This window comes from Phaenicophaeus curvirostris, chromosome 3 (genome assembly GCF_032191515.1).
Source record: "Phaenicophaeus curvirostris isolate KB17595 chromosome 3, BPBGC_Pcur_1.0, whole genome shotgun sequence".
In the NCBI taxonomy this organism is placed as follows: Eukaryota; Metazoa; Chordata; class Aves; order Cuculiformes; family Cuculidae; genus Phaenicophaeus; species Phaenicophaeus curvirostris.
Window position 1 is genome coordinate 33,356,193 of NC_091394.1, and position 21,767 is coordinate 33,377,959.

A 21,767-nucleotide genomic window follows, 5' to 3' on the forward strand; every position below is an offset into this window, starting at 1 on the left:
ATGGCTAGGGCAGCTGCAGCTCACGGCTGGCCACACATGGATCCCTGACATATAGCCTCCATCCTACACACCTACACACATCCTACACACATGTTGCAGTTCAAATAAATTCCCAAGAAGCAAGAACAGCCGTGCTGCACAGACCAACGCTGCAGAGCAGCCAACAGCTAGCAGCAAGGGATAGTCCCTTGCCTCCCTTCTGTGCAGCGAAATTCTCACCTGCCATCGCAGAAGAGTATTTGAGGCCTGACTCGCCTTAGGGAGGCTTACTACTCTTGAACATGAACCAACAAGCATCACAAAATGGGATAGAGCACATTTAATACACTGTGATTTCAGCCCATTTCTATTAGACAGAATTGGAAAGAAAAAAAAGTGTCCTTATTAAGGGCACTTCAGCAACATCCAGGCTCTAGACTTAACTCAGCTGTGCAAGGGTGACAGCAATACCCTCCATGGATTTGCAGCTTGAGCAAGGAGGCAGCTGGGTTTTGCTGAAACAAGGATCTGCACATTTCCAGTCTCTGATGTTACGGGGATGAGGCACAAGTGAAACCCATGACCAGATTCTGGGCCCTTAGCCCTTGCTGGCAAGATTGCCTGAAAGATGTTACTCTTTCCATAAATATCCACTGTCTAAATTTCTCACACATCATCTTCTACACTCTCCAGTTTAGCCCTAGAATAATAATCCAAGATTAGCTTCATTTTGCTCTTTTGATAATGCTCTGCAACATGAGAAAGGAGAGTAGGACATCTAAAGGGTGTTCTTCCAACAAAAAACAAGTTTTTGTCCCAAAAGATGCTGAAGGGTGAAGCTATCTTTACCCTGTGGTGAAGGGTCTGCCTAGAATGTAGACCCCAGTCTCTTTTGTGGGTTGTTGTGAACTAATTTTCCCAGAACTGACAAGTGCCTCAGTGAGACGGATAGGATGGGGCTCTGGTCCCCTGGAAGCCCCACAGGGCTCAAGTAAACACATTGATCAGTTAAAGCTGAGACAAAACAGTTGCTGCCATGTTTCTACCAAGTCATGCATAGCCCAGTAAGAGATTTCTGTACCCCAGCAAGCAAAGTCCAAGATTACCAGACACGAAAAGTTCTCCCACCACTCCTTTACACCAGCACATCCCTAGATCATCATGAAGGTCTAGCTCTTACCCACCCACCCTTGTTACATGACTGTACACTACAGACACCCTTATTTCTGTGTAGCAGTAGGACGGGGCTCCCCTGGAGTACAGCCTTCAGGTTAATGTGGCACATGCTGCGGTGTTCAATGAGCCTAGAACAGGAAAGCCTTCCTGGACCTCACATGATGTACACAATACTTTCTTCACACAATGAAAGAGAGCTGGCTGTGGCAGATATGAGAACAGAAAGTCATGCATGGTCCCCTGGGACAGCAAAGGGAAAGTCTTGCTTGGATTGCCCTGCCATCCTTCCAGATTGCTCCAGTTTACCCTCAATACCCACACCTCCAGACAGGCCCCCAAAGCCAAGAACTCTGGCCTAGCTCTGCCTAGATAATGCAGAGCCATTTAAAAATAAGAATTGTAAAATATATATATGTGTGTGTGTGTGATGAAGCAATCCTCTGTAGACTAACTCTCACAGGGTTAACTTCTCACCGTCTTCCATCTTCCCTTGCTGCTTAGCCTGTCCTCTCCTTTGAGGCAGGGATACTCTGTGGTTCTTCAGCACTTCCCTTACCCAGCAAGGAGAGACATGGTATTAGGCAGTACAGCTCCCCACTGATCTCTCAGGCCCCTCTAGCGTAAGTACATTAGAAATTGGTCTTAAACTGGGTCTGAACTCAAGCACGCTGGTGTCTACAATTTCCCCAACACAGCACAAAAAAAGAAAAAAACCTACATAAAGGACAAAAAAAGGTCGAGAAAAGAAAACATGGAATGAATGTCAGAAATAAAGCTGCCTTTAACATATAAAGCAAGTACAAGATATCTGTATAGAAAAATCCTGTTCACGAGGACTTAAAACTTTCTCTTCCCTCTGCCTCTCTCCATGACAGTACTGTGTTCCTCATCCATGATACCTCCTCCTAGAACCTCTTTAAGTATTTCCCCAGCCAGTGAGAATGAGTGAGAAGACCACATTCATGAAGAAAGCCTCTCTACCAGACACCAACCATGGAGCCTGAAAGGATCAAATAGGAGCAGTTTGTTTCAGCCAGAAGACTATTTGCCTAGAGGGATTCAAGCATCCCTAGCTGAGGAAGAAGAGAGGAACCCTGAGCAAAGAGTTTGGGCAGAGAAGAGGCTGCCAAAGGTCCCAGCCTGAGGCTCAAGGGGATTTCTGCTAGTGGGGTGTTTTGCTGCTAAGGGTTGCAGAGCTATTTAGTCTGCCAGGCTTGAGCCTGCAAGATGGCAAAGCATTCCCTGTTGGCCGTAGGATAATGCCCATACTATCTAGTTATACAATAAGCCTTAGGCTGTTTTCCTAAACCAGACAGTGGCTGGCAAAGCTAAAATAAGCAACTGCTGTCTCACACTGCAGTAAAGCAACCTCACACATAACTTTCCTCCTCCCTACTGATAGTTTCCCTCTTCCACTCAGCGGCACAGAGGATACTGATGCCATCAGTACAAGGGCAGAACACTCTCAGACCGACTAGGGAACAACTTAAAAGAGGTTCAAACTCCAGCTGCTTTGATCACGAGAGTGGCTCCACCAGAGCCAAAATAAATGTTTGCCAGTAGTCCCATGCTGTCTGCTTGCTTGTGTGGCTCACATTTTACTAGCTTTCCTATGGTAATTTTTACAGCTGGGGTTAGCAGGGTGATAAAATGCACAAGTTATTCTTCACCATTGCTGACTTGCTTCTCCCCAATTGAATGTAGCTTTACCTTGAAAAACCAAATACTTTGATCCAAGATGCTCTCTTGCCTCTTGCAAAACTTCACCTCTTTCTACCACCTGACAAACATCACTTTGGAAAACAACAGGTTGCTCCAGGGCAGGAGGAAAGCAAGTCATAATCAGGTTTCCCTACTGAATGCTTGAGATTCTCTTCACTAGCCTACCCAAATCAAGGACCCTCCTCAACCTTTGCAACCTTGTGCTGACAGTGATTTACACCCTTGTCCCTCCCAGCAGTTCTCTGCCTGAGCTCTCACAGGACCATTTGGGTCCTGAAACACAAATAATTGCAGGATCAGAACCACATCAAATCATAGGATGCAATTAATTTTTTTTCTCATTCCTTCATCCCTGGAGCAGAAGCTTCAGTGTCTGCACAATAGGTTTTAATTCAGCCCAAAACACAATGCCATAACATTTGTCTGTTCTTTCTACTTGATTTATTCAAGTTATGCCCCAGCTACTTCCCCTTTTGAAAGCCAAGAGAGAAGACAACAAAAGAATGAGGTGGTTTGTTTTACCTTTATTTTTTCAAGTTCAAACTACTCAGACTAGTGTAGTGCCAAACCTGCATCACTTAGCTGGAGACATTTTTGTTGTATCTAGATAAAAATCAAAGCTGAACCAATTTATTAACTGTGGCACAGCAAAGGCTGAAGAAGCTGTCAGTAGCTTTCCAGTCCGATCCTGGAATTCCTATTTCTCAGCCTGCTGTAAAGCAATAACTACTCAGACTTTACTGATGAATTTTATGAATGGAAAACAGTTTTGCCCCAGAGCTTGTATTTATTATTTATTTCTTGGTTTATTCCCTAAGCAACAGGAAAGTAGCATCAAACTTGAGGTCCCTGGATCTTAGGGAACTGCAGATCCACATCAGGAGTACACAATACTTTTTCATCCCTCATTCTTTCACTAACATTCCCAAGGGTAAACACATGACAAGAACCATGAGAGTTCAAAAATACATCAGTACCTTGTGGATGATGAGTACAAATAAACAAACAGGCCTAGAGCCACTACTACAATGAGCTTTGGTACTAGAGTTGTAGAAGGTGGTAATCAACACTGTGGGATTTTTTCACCTGCAAGTCACTGCTGCTTGTTCACACAGGTCTGTCACGTAGTATTATCTACAACAGCAAATTGCTTCCACTGACCAGCCAAAAAAAGCAGTGTGGGTACAAACCCTAAGCACAACCAAGGTTAGAAATTTAGACTCAAGCAGACTCCTAGGTATCACTGAGTTTAACCACACTAGAGTGTTCTGTGGCAAAAAAAAAAAAAATCCAAGTCCACCTGTGACAATGATTCATGGAAATTTTTCTGTGTTGGCTTGACGGAAATCACAATCCCTCTGTGTAGATCTTTACACAACTGATATCACCATTAGGACAGAGAGGTATTTTCTCTCACAATTTTCTGGGTTTTACCTTCCACCTAAGATGAAGCCTCAAACAGGAGAGACAGAGCAAATATTAAAGTTTGAATATCTCCTTCTTGGTATCAGAGGATGCAGCCAGACCAAGTAAAGGATTTTTTTTTCTGGAAAGTGTATTAGCTAAAGGAAGGATTAAATGGAAGAACCTCCCAGACACAGACTGGGATTATGTAGCAGGGAGGACTGGTAGAAGACAACTCAGTAATTCTGGAGGTCTTTTCCAACCTAGTGATTCTGTGACACATCGGGAGCTCATTTGGAAGCAAGTCCCCAACTAAATAGTCATGCTTTTATGATATGGAGACTTCAGCAGCAAAATTGGCTGAAGGAATTCTTGGTTGTGCCAACACACTGAACTTGCGCTTGTAGCTTTATTTACTCGCTTTAGGCTCAGCTAGTTCTCTGGCCTGGCTTATACAACAAGTCCTTCAGCCCAACTAGCTGAAGGGTCGAGGTCCCAGGATGCAGCATTCCTCACATTAAAAGCTTTGTCAAGTTTCTGCATTGCCCCACCACAGGCTGAATTGCCATTTAGGAGGCACTACTACACTACCAGGTTTTTCCATCAGAGCCATTTCAAGATCATAGAATCATAGAATAACCAGGTTGGAAGAGACCCACCAGATCGAGTCCAACCATTCCTATCAAACACTAAGCCATGCCCCTTAGCACCCCATCCACCTGTGCCTTAAACACCTCCAGGGAAGGTGAATCAACCACCTCCCTGGGCAGCCTCTGCCAGTGCCCAATGATCCTTTCTGTGAAAAATTTTTTCCTAATGTCCAGCCTCAACCTCCCCTGGCAGAGCTTGAGGCCATTCCCTCTTTCTTGTCCTGTACCCTGTCACTTGGGAGAAGAGGCCAGCACCCTCCTCTCTACAACCTCCTTTCAGGGAGTTGGAGAGAGCAATGAGGTCTCCCCTCAGCCTCCTCTTCTCAAGGCTAAACAACCCCAGCTCGCTCAGCCGTTCCTCGTAAGTCCTGTTCTCCAGCCCCCTCACCAGCTTCATTGCTCTTCTCTGGACTCGCTCCAGAGCCTCAACATCCTTTTTCTCTTTTTTCTCTACACAGTCTCACTTCCCTCCTGTAGTCCACCCAAGAGGCCCGTCCCCTCTTCCAGAGCCCATAAACATTTCTCTTCTTCTTGATATCACTCAAGATCTCTCTGTTCAACCAAGCTGTTTTTTTCCCCTGCCGGCTTTTTTTTCCAGAACATGGGGATGGCTTTCTCCTGAGCTGCTAGGATTTCCTTTTTGAAGAGCTCCCAGCCCTCATGGGCTCCCTTGCCCTTAAGTACTGTCTCCCATGAGACTTTGCCAACCAGCCTTCTGAAGAGTTCAAAGTCTGCCCTCCAGAAATTTAATGCTACTGTCCTACTAACAACCCTCTTCACTTCACCTAGAACAGAAAACCCTGTCATCTCATGATCACTTTGTCCCAGGCGTCCACCTACTGCCACATCCCCCACAAGGCCTTCTCTGTTCACAAACAGCAGGTCCAGGAGGGTGCCTTCCCTTGTTGGTTCATTCACCAGCTGCGCAAGGAAGTTGTCTTCCACGCACTCCAGGAACCTCCTAGACTGTTTCCTTTCTGCTCTACTGTACTTCCAGCAGATATCAGGCAGATTGAAGTCTCCCACAAAAATGAGAGGCATTGATCTAGAGATTAACCCCAGCTGTTTATAGAAGATCTCATCAGCTGCTTCTCCTTGGCTGGGTGGTCTGTAACAGACTCCCATCACAAAATCTACCTTCTTATGGGCTCCTCTGATTTTAACCCACAAACACTCAATCTCCTCATCGCCACAATCCATCTCAATGGTGTCCAAATCCTCCCTTACAAAGAGGGCTACCCCGCCTCTTCTCTACCCTTCCTATCCCCCCTGAAGAGTTTGTACCCCACCATAGCTGCACTCCAGTTATATGAGTCGTCCCACCACGTTTCTGTGATGGCAACAACATCATAGGCCCCTTGCCCTACGACAGCTTCCAGCTCTTCCTTCTTATTCCCCATGCTGCGTGCATTGGTGTAAATGCACTTCAGCTGAGTTCCTGCCACTCCTGTTCCTCACTAATAACTACACCCATAGGATGCAATGAAATTAAAGAGAACGGGGAATACTGTGAAATAGAGATATAAATGCAAACAACTTGCTAAAGTGTTCGACAGGGGGAAGATTAGAAAGCTGGTCTGCTGTATTGTGCAAGTGTATTTTATACCATCTAAAACAAAAAAACAATCCCAAATCAACAAAACCCTATACAGTTACTGGAATTTCTGCAGATTGTTTCCTTAGAGAAGGAAAATAGTGTCTATAATGTCCTGAGCATCACTAAGTGCTCTTGAGAGTATATTGAAGTAGTTGCTGTGCCTCAGGAATCGTAGACTCACCAGGTTGGAAAAGACCTCTTGGATCATCAAGTCTAACCATTCCTATCTGCCACGAAACCATGTCCCTGAGCACCTTGTCTACCTGTCTCTTAAATACCTCCAGGGATGGTGACTCAACCACCTCCTTGGGCAGCTTGTTCCACTGCCCAATGACCCTTTCTGTAAAAAATTTCTTTCTGATATCTAGTCTGAACCTCCACTGGTGGAGCTTGAGACCATTCCCCCTTGACCTCTCAGTTGGGAGAAGAGGCCAGCACTCTCCTCTCTACAATCTCCTTTCAGGTAATTGTAGAGAGCAATAGGGTCTCCCCTCAGCCTTCTCTTTTCAAGGCTAAACAACCCCAGCTCCCTCAGCCACTCCTCGTAAGACTTGTTCTCCTGCCCCTTCACCAGCTTCATCGCTCTTCTCTGGACTCGCTCCAGAGCCTCAACATCCTTCTTGTGGTGAGGGGCCCAGAACTGAACACAGGATTCGAGGTGTGGTCTCACCAGTGCTGAGTACAGAGGGAGAATAACCTCCCTGGACTCTGCTGGCCACACAGTTTCTGATACAAGCCAAGATGCCGTTGGCTTGGCTGTCAATCAACACCCCCAGGTCCTTCTTCTCCAGCCAGCTTTCTAGCCAGTCTTCAGCACTGTACAGGGTTGTTGTGCCCCAAGTGCAGGACCTGGCATTTGGCCTTGTTGAACCTCCTGCCATTGGTCTCAGCCCAGCGGTCCAGCCTGTTCAGATCCCTTTGCAGAGCCTCCCTACCCCCCAGCAGATTGACACTTCCACCCAGCTTAGCGTCATCTGCAAACTTACTTAGGGTGCACTCAATGCCTTCATCCAGGTCACTGATAAAGACATTGAACAGGGCTGGACCCAGCACTGAGCCCTGGGGGACACCACTTGTGACAAAGTGCACCCTGCTGCTGAGTGCCTCCCCCAGCTGCACTGGAGGCCATCACAAACACAACATCCAGGGCAGAGCAAAGCACCAAGGCAACTGGGGCTGTTCTCGTGCCCTTACCACCTCAGCTATGCTCTCCTATCCCCTCTCTCACATCCACACGAGGTTTATGCTGCTCTGCTGCACATCTGTTCATGAAACTGAACCAGCAGGAAGCTGCTCACCTCTGCCTTGTGTTTTCCGCTTGTTCAGCTTCTTAAGCTGGTTCTGTGGGGTCACAGGAGAGCTGCAGCCAGGGGTGGGGACACAAGGCAGGAGGTTAAGAACTGCTGTGGGACTGCCACCCAATTGCAAGGTAGTCCTGGATGTTGCTCAGCTTCACAGAAGCTCAAATGCAACAGTAGAAACAAGGCTGCAAACCAAATTCTTTGGGGAAACCAAAGCTTCTTCCAAAGCTGAGACGCTATTCTGCTGGCCTCCCTAGGGACAGCCTTCTCCACAATACCTCAAGCTGCAGCTGGTCAGTCCCGGGTAAGTCCTTGCTCTCCTGCTGACACCCTGTCTTGAGGAGGACAGCAGCCAGGCCACTCTCACATCATCCTGGCTCCGGAGATATTTGCAGCAGCATCCAGTGAAGCCCCAGCAGGGCTGCCTGACTACAACCACGCTGCCTTGTGCAGACCTGTGCTAATAGGTATTAACAGATCAGGGGCCCAGAGGATGGGCCCTTCACACCAGGAAATCCCAGCCTATTCCTAAGGACAAAGTTTACATCAGTGCTACAGGAAGGGGCTTTTCATTTCAAAATAATAACTTTTAAATTGTTGCCTTTAATTTACATTTTATGAAATTTAAATATCAGCATTTGGACAATAGATCTGACCTCACCGAAGAGCATCTGTCCAACATTTGGCAAGAGGTCCATATGTGGGACTTCACGGCTGCTGCTGGTAACAACTAGTTAAGCATGGGACACGTCAGTGCAAAGCTGCGACCTCCCTGCCTCGCACAGCTGTCCAGGAGGTGGCACTGTGAAACTACTGAGCCTTGCCACCAGACATACTTTTTTTTTTTAACTTGCTTCCCCTAGTAATCTTTTTTCCTGCCCTGAGGATGGCAATACACCATTGCAAAAACTTGGCTGAAAAAAACCCAAAATAAGTAAAAGCTCCTTAAAAAGACGATGGCTTTATGATTGCATGAGTGTTTCTTTCTCACATCACAATTTAAAAAGGCTGGCTAGCTAAGGTGGAGATGTTATAAAACTTTCTCCCTCCAGCAACTACCGGAACTGTTCTGTTTTAACCCTCTAACACCTGAGCCTAGCCCATTCAAAGTCCCTTTTCTAATTTCCTTTAAACAGCCTACACCCTTACTGCATAGCAATGCAGAACACCTCCCCAGCTCTGACCTAGCAGACAAACAACAAAAGCACTTTATCACGAGGGACACGTTATCACCCCAACTCCCGCTCCCTGCGCAAACAGCAGCAGTGACTGAGGACAGCAGCACTCCTTTGCCCGCTGCCTGGGCTTCAAGACAGTGAAGCAGCACAGACCTACCCTTCTCAGCAGTCCACACCAAGATTTGCTGAGCCTAGAGGACGTATTCCTTCCTGCTGGGACTCAGTAAGTCCCAAATCCCCAGGGAGGAGGCATCAGTGCTGCAAAGTCTGCCAGAACTCATCTGTCGGCACCTTCATGTTCCAGCAAGGCCCTACAGGAGCATGGCTTGTTCGCTGAAGGGAGGCGACCAAACAAGCTGCTGCAATTCACAGAAGTGCTTTGACTCTCTGTGAATCTGGAATAGAAGTCAAAGCAGGATAAAAAAAGAAAAAAAATTACATCCTGAATTTAACTTCAATCACACTTTGATAATGCAGACACCAGCTCTCCTCACAGACACTCCCCATTTGCAACACTTACTGCAGTGCAAAGCCCAGTGACCCAGGAACTGCCGATATTCCTGCAACTACTTCATTGGGGTTTTTTGGTAGGAGAAAGATGACAATGAGAATGTATTTGCTGGATTTTTATTTCTCAAACTTGTTTAGCAGCAGCGGAAAGAACAGGTGGAAAGAAATTAGCCAGCCATGACCTGCTAGCTCTCCCTAAGCTGCATCTGGCCACGGTTGGAGGGAAATCGGTGATTGGAGTCTCAGCATGGGAACCGCTCACCTACACCAATTCTGCTTTCAGGGCTTAAGCAAGTTCACAAATGAGTACTTAACTTCCTTGAGCAAGGAGGTCCACAACTACTCACCCTGTTTTTTTCAAATAATAGCCCAGATGAGTCATAGCAAAGATGTCTGTGTCTTTTTTTAGTGATTTAAAAGTTCTCATGGCCACTTTTTTCCTCCCTGAAACTTGGCCCTTCTCTACCACAATTGTGGAAACTACCAGCAAATAAGGCTTTGCAAGCTACATGCTCTGGGACAGCAGTGCCCAAATTTCTAGCCAGAGATAGCCCACGGGTTCTTCTCCCTGTGCACTTGGCCTTCCCTGAACATCGTATTTCACACATGTGGAAGATCTGACCTATGCACATGCAGTCTGCTCAACACCTGAGAAGCACTGCCTTTGCTGAAGGCATTCATCACTCAAGCCTGTACACACCCTTCTTCCCATCAAGGACATCAGGAGAATGGTCCCAAGCTGGTGGTATCAGAGCAAATCATTTTCCAAAAGCTCCTTGGATTCATTGGAGGAGATACCCACAGGCACCAGTTTTCTGTAAACCAACCCAATTACCAGCTTTCCTGAGTACCTGGTAGTATCCCCTTCTCCCCCAGAGAGCTCATGCCTGGCCTGCTGATATGGGAAAGACCATTATGAAACACAGCTGGGGCTGTGGTGCCTCAGCTGCTACCTGTGCCATCACCAGCAGAGTGAGAGAGGCCAACCCCCTGCTTTGAAGGGCCTTCCAAAAAAGCAACAAAGATGAGGTCATAAGCCTTATGAAGTGTCTTGCTGAGTCTTTGCTTGTTGGAGCACATCTAGTGTCATACACCAACATAGTGCAAGTACCGTGAAAAACAGAGGTTTCCCATTAAGCAATCCCCTTGATTTTTATCAAAGCTACTTTCCTGGGACTTCACCACGTGAGGAGATACTTATCACTCAAGTGTTAATGATTTAAATACCATCTGTGTCCATAGTAAGAGATTATTTCAGCCTGTGTTAACAAGGCAGAGGTCCCTTCTCATAACTAGAGCAAACGCTAACCCCAGCACAGTGCTACTGTTGTCCCTTCTGACCTTAGCAGCCAGCCAAAAATGTAGGGAGTGGTAAGTTCCCGTTACAAGTCGATTTGGTAGCCGAATAAGGTGTTCCCTCCATCCCTTACAAAGAATGCATGAATTCCATTTTTCTCCTCCCACCTTGTGAACACAGCAGAGATCAAACAACGCAAACCAATGTATTTGCTCTCATTCTCGTGTCCTATTTTGAAATTCATACTCGGTTTAAAAGCCTCTTCAAACCTTGACAGCAGGTCTGGCTATTCCTGCTGCAGGACTGAAAGACATAAGCAGTTTTGGGCCACTGACCCCTTCTCTGCCAGAGATTACTGCCCTGCGAGAAGTGACAGTTAAGTACGGCACGTGCTTGCTCCCAAGCTACCTATGGCAACAGGTTGGTGCACTATCAAACTTGTCAATATCAGGCATTAATACAGCTGCCCATCCTCTGCAAGCAGATCCACAGCCACTTCATTAACGGCTTCTGCTGCCAACACAAGACTCAGCAGATTTTTTTCCTGAGAATCACCCTCAGATCACTGCCTCTTACCTCCTCACAGACCCCATCTGCAGCTGTTCTTCTCCCTCAGGCCAGCATGACCATCCCTGCTATCCTGCAAGCTGATCCAGCTGGAAAAAAAAAAAAAAAGACAAAAATCACTGTTGAGAGGGTGAAGGGTGCTGGGTTTGTTTTTATCTCCCCAAGCAGCTTGCTTCAGAGTCAGGGAGAAGGAACAGAGGAAAAGGGAGAGCTGAATGGTGTGTTTAGCAGTTAGGCACTAGGACAGCCTTCCTCTATCATTAAAAAAGCACAATCATTATTCCCCACTCTTCTCAGTCCTTTCACATTTGATAATTCAACAGCCAGCTGAAGCCCCTGTCACCTTTCATGAGCACATGTTTGGGGCAGGGGCTCTACTATTTCCACCTTTCAAGTTCCATTAGGGACCTTATCTGTTTCCTGCTCCTACCATAAAGAGGGGGGTGAGGGGCACAGGTTCTCCTTCCACCACCAGTTTCAGTGAGGTTTGGTCTATTGGCAATTTCACCTAAGTCTATTAGTGTCTGCAGCAGCCCTGGATGAAATCGATAGGAAAGAGCCCATTTCACTGATTAAGGTGGGAATTAAATTCCTTCTCTTTCCAAGCAGTCTTGAAGTATCACTTTCTGCACTTCAGCACTGCTGTGTCCTGCAAACAGGGGATGAAATCACCCCTTCTACTGCTACTCAATTTCACAGAAGTGAAAATGGAAGAGGATGAGCCTGATCTGAAAACTACCTGCGTTGCCACAAACAAGTTCAAGGCAATGTTTTCAAGAGGCTTAATTCTGTCTTCTTTTGTTCAGATTTAGGGCTGCTTGCAAAAACATCATTATTAAATTGTGTTTCTGCTCTCTTTTGGGGGAGCTTTTTGGGGTTTGAAAAATACATGATCTTTTCCCATGAGCAGGGGAAGTTAAGTGTGCTTCCTTGCAGTTCTAAGGTGGGATGATTTTTTTCCCCCCTCCTCCAGATTTAGGAATACCAGGTAAGCTAAACATAGCCTTCTCTGGTTTTGCAGATTTCAAGAGGTTTTTAGGGCTGTGTACTGGGTGCTCTTGTGACTTCCGTGAAAAAAGAAGAGTACTGAATGCTTAGGAAAGTATCTCTCCTAAACACAGGCACCAAAAGCACTTACGGCATTAATGTCCTCATTGCCAGGTTGCCTTTCAGGTTGGTCAAACCCTCTGTGTTAAGATTTAATAATAATAAAGATCTGTTTAGTGCATCCTAATAGAAAAGGGAACACCCTCTCTTTTTTCCTGCAACAATGATAAGAAAACTTTTTTTAAAAAAAAAAATCTTAATCATGCTTCTTCTCACACTGCACCAACAGCTCATGCAGAAGACCTTGAATTATTTTGTTGATTGACTTGAGCTCAGTAAAAGAACAAGCAAGCAAGCTATAAGATGAAGAGCCTGTTAGATTCCTAGATTATTCCCATTCCCCATTGTTGCTAATAAAAAGGCCCACAAAACAAGTGATTGTCCCATGTATACTCCTTTAAGTAACATTCAGTATTCCAGAACCTGAACTTCATGAAAGAGCAATTATTAGCCCTATTTTGTTTCTAGGGGAAGCTGAGGCCAGTAGCACAGCTGGGAATCTCCTCCACTTCCAGATTCCCAGCCCAGCATACCTGCTAAGAAACTAGTTGTCCTTTTCCTATTTCTAACATACCTCTGAATCCTCAATCAAGAAGGTGCCCCAGACTAAGCAAGGAGGCAGCCTGTGAGTCAGCTGCCCCCAGCCTAGTTTCATCCATCTTCCTCCTCCAGCAAGCAAGGAGAGATGCTGTGCCAGCTCCCCACCCGCACAGGCTGGGGCAACGCAAGACCTCAGAGCTGTGCAAGCTCGCAGTTCTGCTTGTGGCTGAAGCCCAGGTGAGCCACAGACACGCTCTCAGGGGGCTATGCCAGTAAACCTCAATGTCTTTCCCAATCACTGCCAGAGCAGACAGCACCAGGTGTGCTGCTTAACCAGCCCGGGTGTGGCTTTTATCCATTACAGTGAGTCCCCCAGATACTTTGACTTGAGTCAGCCGCTGGCAGGGCTCCCAAGGAGGCAGTCTGCTTTGCATCTTCTATCGCAGGGCAGCCCTGGCAGTAGGGAGAGGATGGGCACGCAGTGGTACACCTCCATTCTGGGGCAGCATTACATCTCCTTTTCACTAATGTACACTTTTACAGACTGGAATAAATAGTGTCTAAAAGTAGTTGAATCAAAACAAGGTTTGAACTATTTGGCTAAGCACACACAAGCCCATATGAATGCACTTATGCAAGCTGACAACCATTTTTTATCTGGTTAACGCTCATCAATTAATTACAGACCAGCATGTCCACGCCACGGTTTCTCTGTGATTTAGCCAAGACAATTTTCCAAAACAATTTTAACTAACCCAGTCACAACTGACTATGTAGAAACACATTTGATGATTTGGGACAGCAGAGTACAGTCAGGACTCTCAGTCACACAGCACACACAAATGCAACTCTTTCAAAACCAGTACAGAAATTTGCTGGGGCTGCTTACAATATACATGCCCACTCCAGACCTTTTGTAGGGACTGCAGTGCTTCCCAGTGATGCCGGGGGAAAAGGATACATGCCTGGCTCTTAGTTGTTTCAGGTTAGAAGCTGGTACCTTAAGCCTAAGCTGCTGATGAAAAAGTAGGCTCAGACTCCAGCCTGCAAAAGGAAGGTAACAAACAGCTGAGGAGCAGTAGCATCTTAAACAGCTGCAGCTGTTTCCCCAGTGAACTTGATTCAGAGCCCCAGTGTTCAAGAGCTGAAGCTCAGAACATAGCAACAATTCTTGCAAAATATTTTGCTTCTTGTCTTCTTTTTTTTTTTTTTTTATTCCCTCTCTCCTCTACACAGCTTTTTAACCTCTTGGTGCCTATGCTGAGTTCCTCCCTAAAATAGTTTTTAGGGTGGAACATAGTTGCCACTTGATCCTGCAGGCTTGCTAAATTTAGCCAAACACAGGCTGCCTGTATAAGATGGTTCTCTTGAAATGTCAGTAGCCACACGTAAAGTTGCCAAAGTCATCCAGGAAGTGGGACACCACAGCAGTTATATTTCTTACTTAAAATAATAATAAAATGAAACTTTCATACTCTGTGGAAAGGCAACCTTAAATTTGATTCCAAAAAAATAGAGAGAGAGAGAGAAAAGGAGAGACTTCAACAAAGCTGCCCTTGAGTCAGAAGAAAACCTTTGTATTTAACATACGTGGAAGAGATTAACTCTTTGATTTTTACTAAAGTCACTGAAAGCTGAAAAAGAGAACAACCTGTTTCAAATGGCTTTTGGCATTATACAGTTAGAGAATAGACTGTTAGTCTGGAGGAAGAGAGGACAAGGAGGAAAAAGAAAAATACACCAACATACAATTCTCCCTTCTTAAGTTACCAGGTGTTTGATGTCAGCATCTGATTTTGTAAATATGTGACTTTTGAAGAAGTATTAAATACCTAGCTGCTCCTCTATCCAAGGCAGCACTCTGAGCCATGGAAACAGTTTTCCCAGGATCTTTGCAGGAGTAACATCATTGGCTGCTAAAGAGTCTGTCTTTTGTAGTCCATAGGCAGCTGTTTCTCCCTGTGTTCCTTGCAGCATCAGAGAGAGCCAAGTTCTGACACTGAGCCTAGGTCTAAGTATTTCTAAAGTAGCGGGGTTTTTTTTTTAAAAAAAAATAAAGCAGAAAAAGGGACAATTGTCTATGAACTTAAGCCCAAATCTAGAAAATTTAAAAACAACAATTTACTACTTTAAAATTTGCCTGGCGACAGTACTTTCAGAGTCAGAGAAGCTCCTGTAGATAGAGGGAATATCAGGTCAGCTTGCCTCTCCGCGAAGGGAAAGGTAAGAACCTGCACTAGGAGCAACGTTTCCAGGCATTTTATCTCCCATCTCCATCCATCCTAAAGGGAAATTAAGAACCGCTAGCAAAGCCAAGTCCAAACTCTCTTTCCTGATTGCTGGAGGGCCAAGCATAAAGGCAATGAAAATGGTGGGTTGAACCAGCTGCTGCTTCATCACTTGACTAAAAGCAGGCGAGCAACTTGAGACAGGCCTAAAGGCTAAAGAACTAACCCCATTAGCTCCACTTTGCAAATCCCTCCTTGCCTCCACAGAAAAAGCTCTTGCCCAGGTTCTGTTGGGCCTTATGTCTTGGAAATGATCCCAACTGTAAATAAACTTCTCTCTATCAGCGTGTAAGACTGGTCATCTGCTATACGTTCAGGCTTATGGTGAACCACATGCTGTAAACTAAGCTAAGCTCAGCTCAGCTCAGCTAAGGGGAGGAGGCATTTAAATGCAGGTGCAATTAAGGGCTTGTTAGCATGAAAAATAATCATGGTTCCTACCCAAAGTCTCTAGCAAATCTAAGCAGAAGCAGAGGTGGGCTGGCCCAAGGCTGCAGAGGTTCTCATCCCAGGATGTACAAAAAAAAATGAAGGGCCTAAAACCTGGGGAAGGTTAAGAAACATCTCTGGATGTGAGGCTCTGAGAGGAAGCTGGGATATAGGTACACCTCAGCTGGAGAACTGGCTCGCTGTGTTGGAAGAGGCAGCGTCTTGTGTCTGACCAGTACTGCAGTCAGTAAAATGTGATAATATGCCTTCTTGGTAAACTGTTCGTAGCCTTAATGGTGCCTTTCTGGAATAACCTGTGGCATCTCAAATTTAGCTAGCTGTCTGGGCAACACAGAGCTATTTGCAAAACTAAGATGCCTGAACTTTTTCTCTCAGAGACTGAGGCAAAGGAATGAGAGATTAACTGTGAAAAATTTTTGCATGTGGAGAAAGAGAGCTGTTATTCAATGTCATGCAACATCTTCCCATTTGAAGAGCTGCCTGACTCTTTAGATAGATAAACTTCTGGCTGTGATGAGATGGCTGCGGGTAGGGATAATGCAGGGTTTTGGACAGCATTGGGACAAGAAAATGTTTACTGTGCAACCCGCAGTACAGATGCTGCAGGGTTTTGTCATCAGTATTTTGCAGAACTCTTCATAAACTAAACTGTTGACCTACTTACCCAAAGTCATGGGTAATTATCTTCATATCCAATATAAATTAGCAAGATGTGGGTGTCACTGATACTGGGATGGTGTAACTTGCATCATTTCTGGCATTCAGTGATCTGTAAAATAATTCTAACTACATGCAGAGGATGATTAAAGCAGGAAAAAGGGGAAGATGCATATTTAAAACAAGTGGGAGGAGTGACCAGCATCAAAATTTTGCCCATTCATCTTCCCCATATTCTACATTTTAAACTTAGGCTCTTTTCCTCTCTCTGCTACACATCCCTAGGTCAACTGAAGATCCAGCACGTATATAGTTTATAGTCCCCAAGCCAGAAACATAAAAATATTCATCTTTTTTTTTCAGCTCATTTGGAACTTTTGCAGCCCTGATGACTGTGGCACAAAAAAGAAAACTCAACTGAGTCCCATGGAGATGTTCACCATAGTAAAAGTTACAAGCTTAAAGGGAAGCGAGGCCTTTATTCTTACTTATTTCTTATTTAAGTCAAATATCTAGCAAGCAGTTGGATGAAAATCTTTCTTTGTTTAACATTAAACAGCTGCTGTTCCATTAATGCCTGCACAAGCTACTAATCTGGGTTCCCCAAGGAAGACCTCCAGCAAGAAAAATTTGAAAGAAATATTCTATATTAAAAACTGTCACTGTTTTTTCTTTAAAAGGTAGGGGTGGGGAGTAAGGTGTTCAGAAACACTTCCCTTTACAAAGCTCTGAGGGACTTTGCACAGTCAGAGTTCTTGGCTGGAGGCTTCCACTTTTCACAGTTAACTGCAGCATCAAGCTGCATGGTTGTATCAACTCCCAACCATCATGAAGAGGGCAAGCCCAGCAGGGAAACATAAGGCAGAGTTTGAGTAGATACTGTCATATCTGTAGACCTGCAGGCTTCAGTCATAACAGACCAACAGACCTGAAGCACTCTGGACCAGAGCTCCCTCAGGTGCTAATGGTTTTGAAACTCAAGGCAGAGCCTTTGACTGCAAGGCTCATGGTGTAAATCTCGCTGTCTGTTAAGAAGAGAGAGAACTGCCCAAGCCATTGCAGCATCAGTCAGGTTACACTACTGTCTTGGCTGACAATGGGGTAAAAAACGTATTATTTAGTCCAGTGCAAATGTTATCCTCATTAAGCCTCTGCCAAGTGATTTGCTAGTTCAGCTAATCTGAACTGGCTGTGGGTATCCGAATGCAAAATAAGCACTTTCCCCTCTTTAATTATAGTCTTTATGTTTCATGATTTAGATTGCTCCTGTCATTGTTTGCAAGAGAGGATAGAGTTGCATAACAGTGCGTAACACGATACAGCTGCAGACAGGGCTGCTCAACCAGCACAAGCCCAAATAGAAAACAGCTTCTTCTGTTAACCAACAGCTGAACAACAGCAGGGAAATCTCACCCATCCCTCTTCCACTGGTAGGGGCAAGGGAGGGCCTGTGGGTTGTCCCTTTGCCCTGTTTATATCCAGCTTATTACAGTCACCAGCATCTTGGCAAGATTTGACAAAATTCTCTCCAGTGGGTCCTGACTAGGGGAGGAAGCCAAACTGGTTCTGTTCGAAACTTTGCTTTTGATAGGAGTGTTGGTGTGTATATTTGAAGACAATGGGAAGGTTGCCCCAATAATTTCACTTTTCATTCACCAAATGTCAAACCTACTAGGTCTCCCTCCAGCAAAAATCCAACTTGTGTCAGCAAGACTGTTGGGTTTGTCTTTTTTTGTTTTCTTTTGTTTTCTTTTAAACAAGCCTATAGAATCCAGTCCAGTAACTCCTTAGCCATCATGTTTGGGTCCAGGATTAATCTGTACTTGACCAGATCCTCATTCTTCTGAGGCAAACTCTGTAGAAAGAAGGGACAGTATTGCACTAAACAAACATCAGTGTTTGCTTTACATGCTTCTGGGGCCTACAGGAGGTTCTGAGATCAGATCCTGGGACCAAATTTTCTTCTTGCGTTCTTCAATGTAGTTCTTCTGAAGTCACTGCTACCAGATAAGCTACAGAGCATAGCACAACCTTATGTGGGCACTTAGATCGAGTGACTTATTTTTAGCTCAAAGCTCTACCTTTAGAGTTGCCTGTTCTAATAATCCAGCACAGCCCTTGGTGGTACCCATGAAACTTTCCCTAGGCAAGGTGCTATGCTTAGGTGGTATGATATTAAACTAAATGAGTTTAAAATCACACAACCGCTTTAAAGTGTTGCAGACATGTGTGGATGTTCGGGTTAGTTTTTTCTGGCATCTTGCATCCCAGTATTTTAGCAGAAGAAGCTGCACAGATGTAGCCATTTTTTTAAATCAGTGCAGCTTCTGGAGTAGAACCTACACTGCAAATTATTGATTTCACTGTTCTGTTCAAGACAGAAATGTTATGGATGTATGTAGACTGTTATTCTGGAGTATGAGGTGTAGGATTTGTGAAATGAAATTAACAGCTGCACATGCTCTTTGCTGCGCAGACACAGACTCTGGGATTCAGAAGCTGATGAGTGCTGCTAGATACAGAAGGACGACCTGAAAACCCCACAGGTGCAAATTCACAGCCACAAAGATGTGACTTAGAAATCCTTTTCACACATGGCTCCTAGTTCAGTGTGTTTCACTGACCTGTAATGGCAGCTTAGAAAACACAACCCATCTAACAGAACAGTTTTTTAACCTGGTGCATGCCCAAACCTGATCCGAGCACATCCCGTAGCGCCTTGGCTTCCAAACACGGACTGCTATTAAATCGACTGCTGCCTACATTAGTCAGAAACATTGCTTACTAAGTATGTTCAGACTTCTGGTTGTCTTGCACCCAGCTATTATCTGATCTTAAAAAGCAACTTGGCATTCCCCTGTTGGTGAAGGCATTGCAGATGGCTGCATGTCAAAATTGCAGCTCTCTACAGATCAGCTCGGGCTGCAGCACATCATTCTCAGTTCAGGCAGCAAGAGAGGAGATGAAGAACACAAAAAAAAGCATCTAAAACTGCCAGCTAAACATACAACTTCCATGCCAGTTCAATTTCCTTGGGACTTTCCCAGCATTTTTACCCCAACAGTTTGCAGCAGTGTTGAGATTCAAAATTTCTTTTTCTGGCCCAGGCATCCCAACATATCAGCCTGGCTGCAAAGCTACATAAACAAGGATGAAATTTTGGCCCATGCAAACCATGGCAAAGCTCCCACTGATTTGAATGAAGCCAGGTTTTCACCCCCCACCTTCCAAAATGTACAAACCCAAAGCTTAAATACATTTTATAAATAAACCACTAAAATTGTTCTTTCCAGGCTGGACAGAAGAGGGAACATCAAAGACTGCAGCCGTGTTGTTTTCATTAAACTTTCACTAAAGCTGGCTAACTATGATGAGACAACAGTTGTGATCCTGTGTTTGTTATCAAAATTAGCAAAATAGTTAAGTCGAAAGAGTGAAAAAGCTATGAATGAAGTTAGGCTCCAGCCCCTGGAACTTTCTTCCAAGAGCCCTCAGAGTGCTTGTTTGTCTGCTTAACTGCAATTCATCTTTCACGTTCCCCTGTTCCTTATGGCCTCCAGTCCTCAGTAGGATGCTAGATTCCTTGGCAAAGGGATGCAGTCTGTGTCACTATGATTCTTCATACTCCACTGATCATTAACTCATCTGCAAAATTCCTTCCAGATATCTTACTGCTTCCCTTTTGCAGCTCCACTATTGTAGTGTACCCCCAGACGGTCTTAAAGATTTTGTTTGGGGGAGAAAACCAGTATTCCACAACATTTCACAAGTACCAGGCTTTCCAGGGAGCCCATGGTGCTTCAGGAAATGCTCTTGAGGGAGCAACATGCTGTACCTTGCCTGCAGATAAGCAGCACCAAGCCATTCAGCAGGGAACCCCACTTGGTAAGAAATGTAATCCCTCTAAGTCAACAAGGCAGGCAGGGCACTGATAGCTTTCTCAGAACAGAGCAGACATTATTACTGTTCTGGTAGTGAACTAGCAGAAGTTGAAACTGTGTGTCTCCGTTACCACAGTAAAGCATTTCACAAACAGAGCTGTCTGTACTCTCCCCAAGTGTTTGGCAAGTCCAGAGCAGTGTTTCTCCAACCATGTTCTGCAGGTCTCCTGTGGTCTGTAGAAAGCTGATGGAGTTCAAGGGCTGCAATGGTGTTTTTCTTCTTTGTTCACCCTCTCGACCACTTTTGAAGCTGTTAGGAAAGGCAAGTACTTCCCTAACAGGAATCAAAGCAGAATGGGACCTTGGAGAACTAAGGACTGAGGGAACGGTTTTGCACTGAGTGCAGGGAAAAGGAAGAGGCACATTATGCCATGAAGACTAATGAAAATATCTCTCCACACTCTCTCTCCAGAGATTTGTCACATGCTATGAAATCGCTGGAAAAAGCTCTGAGTTAAGCAGATTTCTTTCACTGAAGGCACAAAACCCCTGCTGTCCCAGGGCTTGTAGGGACAGGCAGCCATTAGAGGGCAGCAAGTATCCAACACGTGCTTTGTCAGGTTTTTCTGATACAGGATGCCGCAACGAACAGAACTCACTGAATAAAGCAAGAGAAGAGGCATTTTAAAAAAAAATAAAATTAAATAAAATTTTTAAAAAGAAGAAGAAGAAAAGAAAATATCCCCTTAAAGAAGCACTGTCAGCCAAGCGGCCAAGCATCTACCCAGAGGCGGTGCAGCCACGTACCGTCTTATGCCAGGAATAAAAGTGTTGTAATGTCTCATCTTGAATGAGCCATCCACCATCCTGCCCAGCTATTATCCTGGAGATGTAAGAAGGAATTACATTTCTGGCAAAAATCCTAACTTAACAGCTGAATGAAAGTCTGGAGCGAAATTTTCGTTCCACATGCTGCCCTCAGCCTCATGCAATGAAAATAGAAAAGGGGGGCAACCCTAAAACACACAAGCTAGGATACTTGTGTCAGTAATATTATTTGTTTTGCAAGGAGCAATAAAAGCCAACCCCACCAGACAGGTATGATCTTCATCACTTTATGTCATCCGGACCTCAGACAGGTGGCCTGGCTGCTGAAGGCAGCTTGAAGCACTGTACTGGCAGAGAATCCCAAGAGCAAGCAGCAGCATCTTCCTGGGGAGGAAACGCAGGGCTCCACTTCGACAGGAGGCATGGTTTCACTGGCAGCTCCTCTCCATCCCACTGATCCGAAGGTGAATTGTCTCAGTGAGCATATGGCACAGAGTGGAAATAAAACAGGACTAACAAGCCAGCAGCCACTCATCTACCAATGCCGAGAGCAGCTCACTCATCTGCTCACATTGCCAACGTTATTAGGCAGAGAGATCCGAAGCCCAGGTCAGAGATTTGAAAGACAATACGAT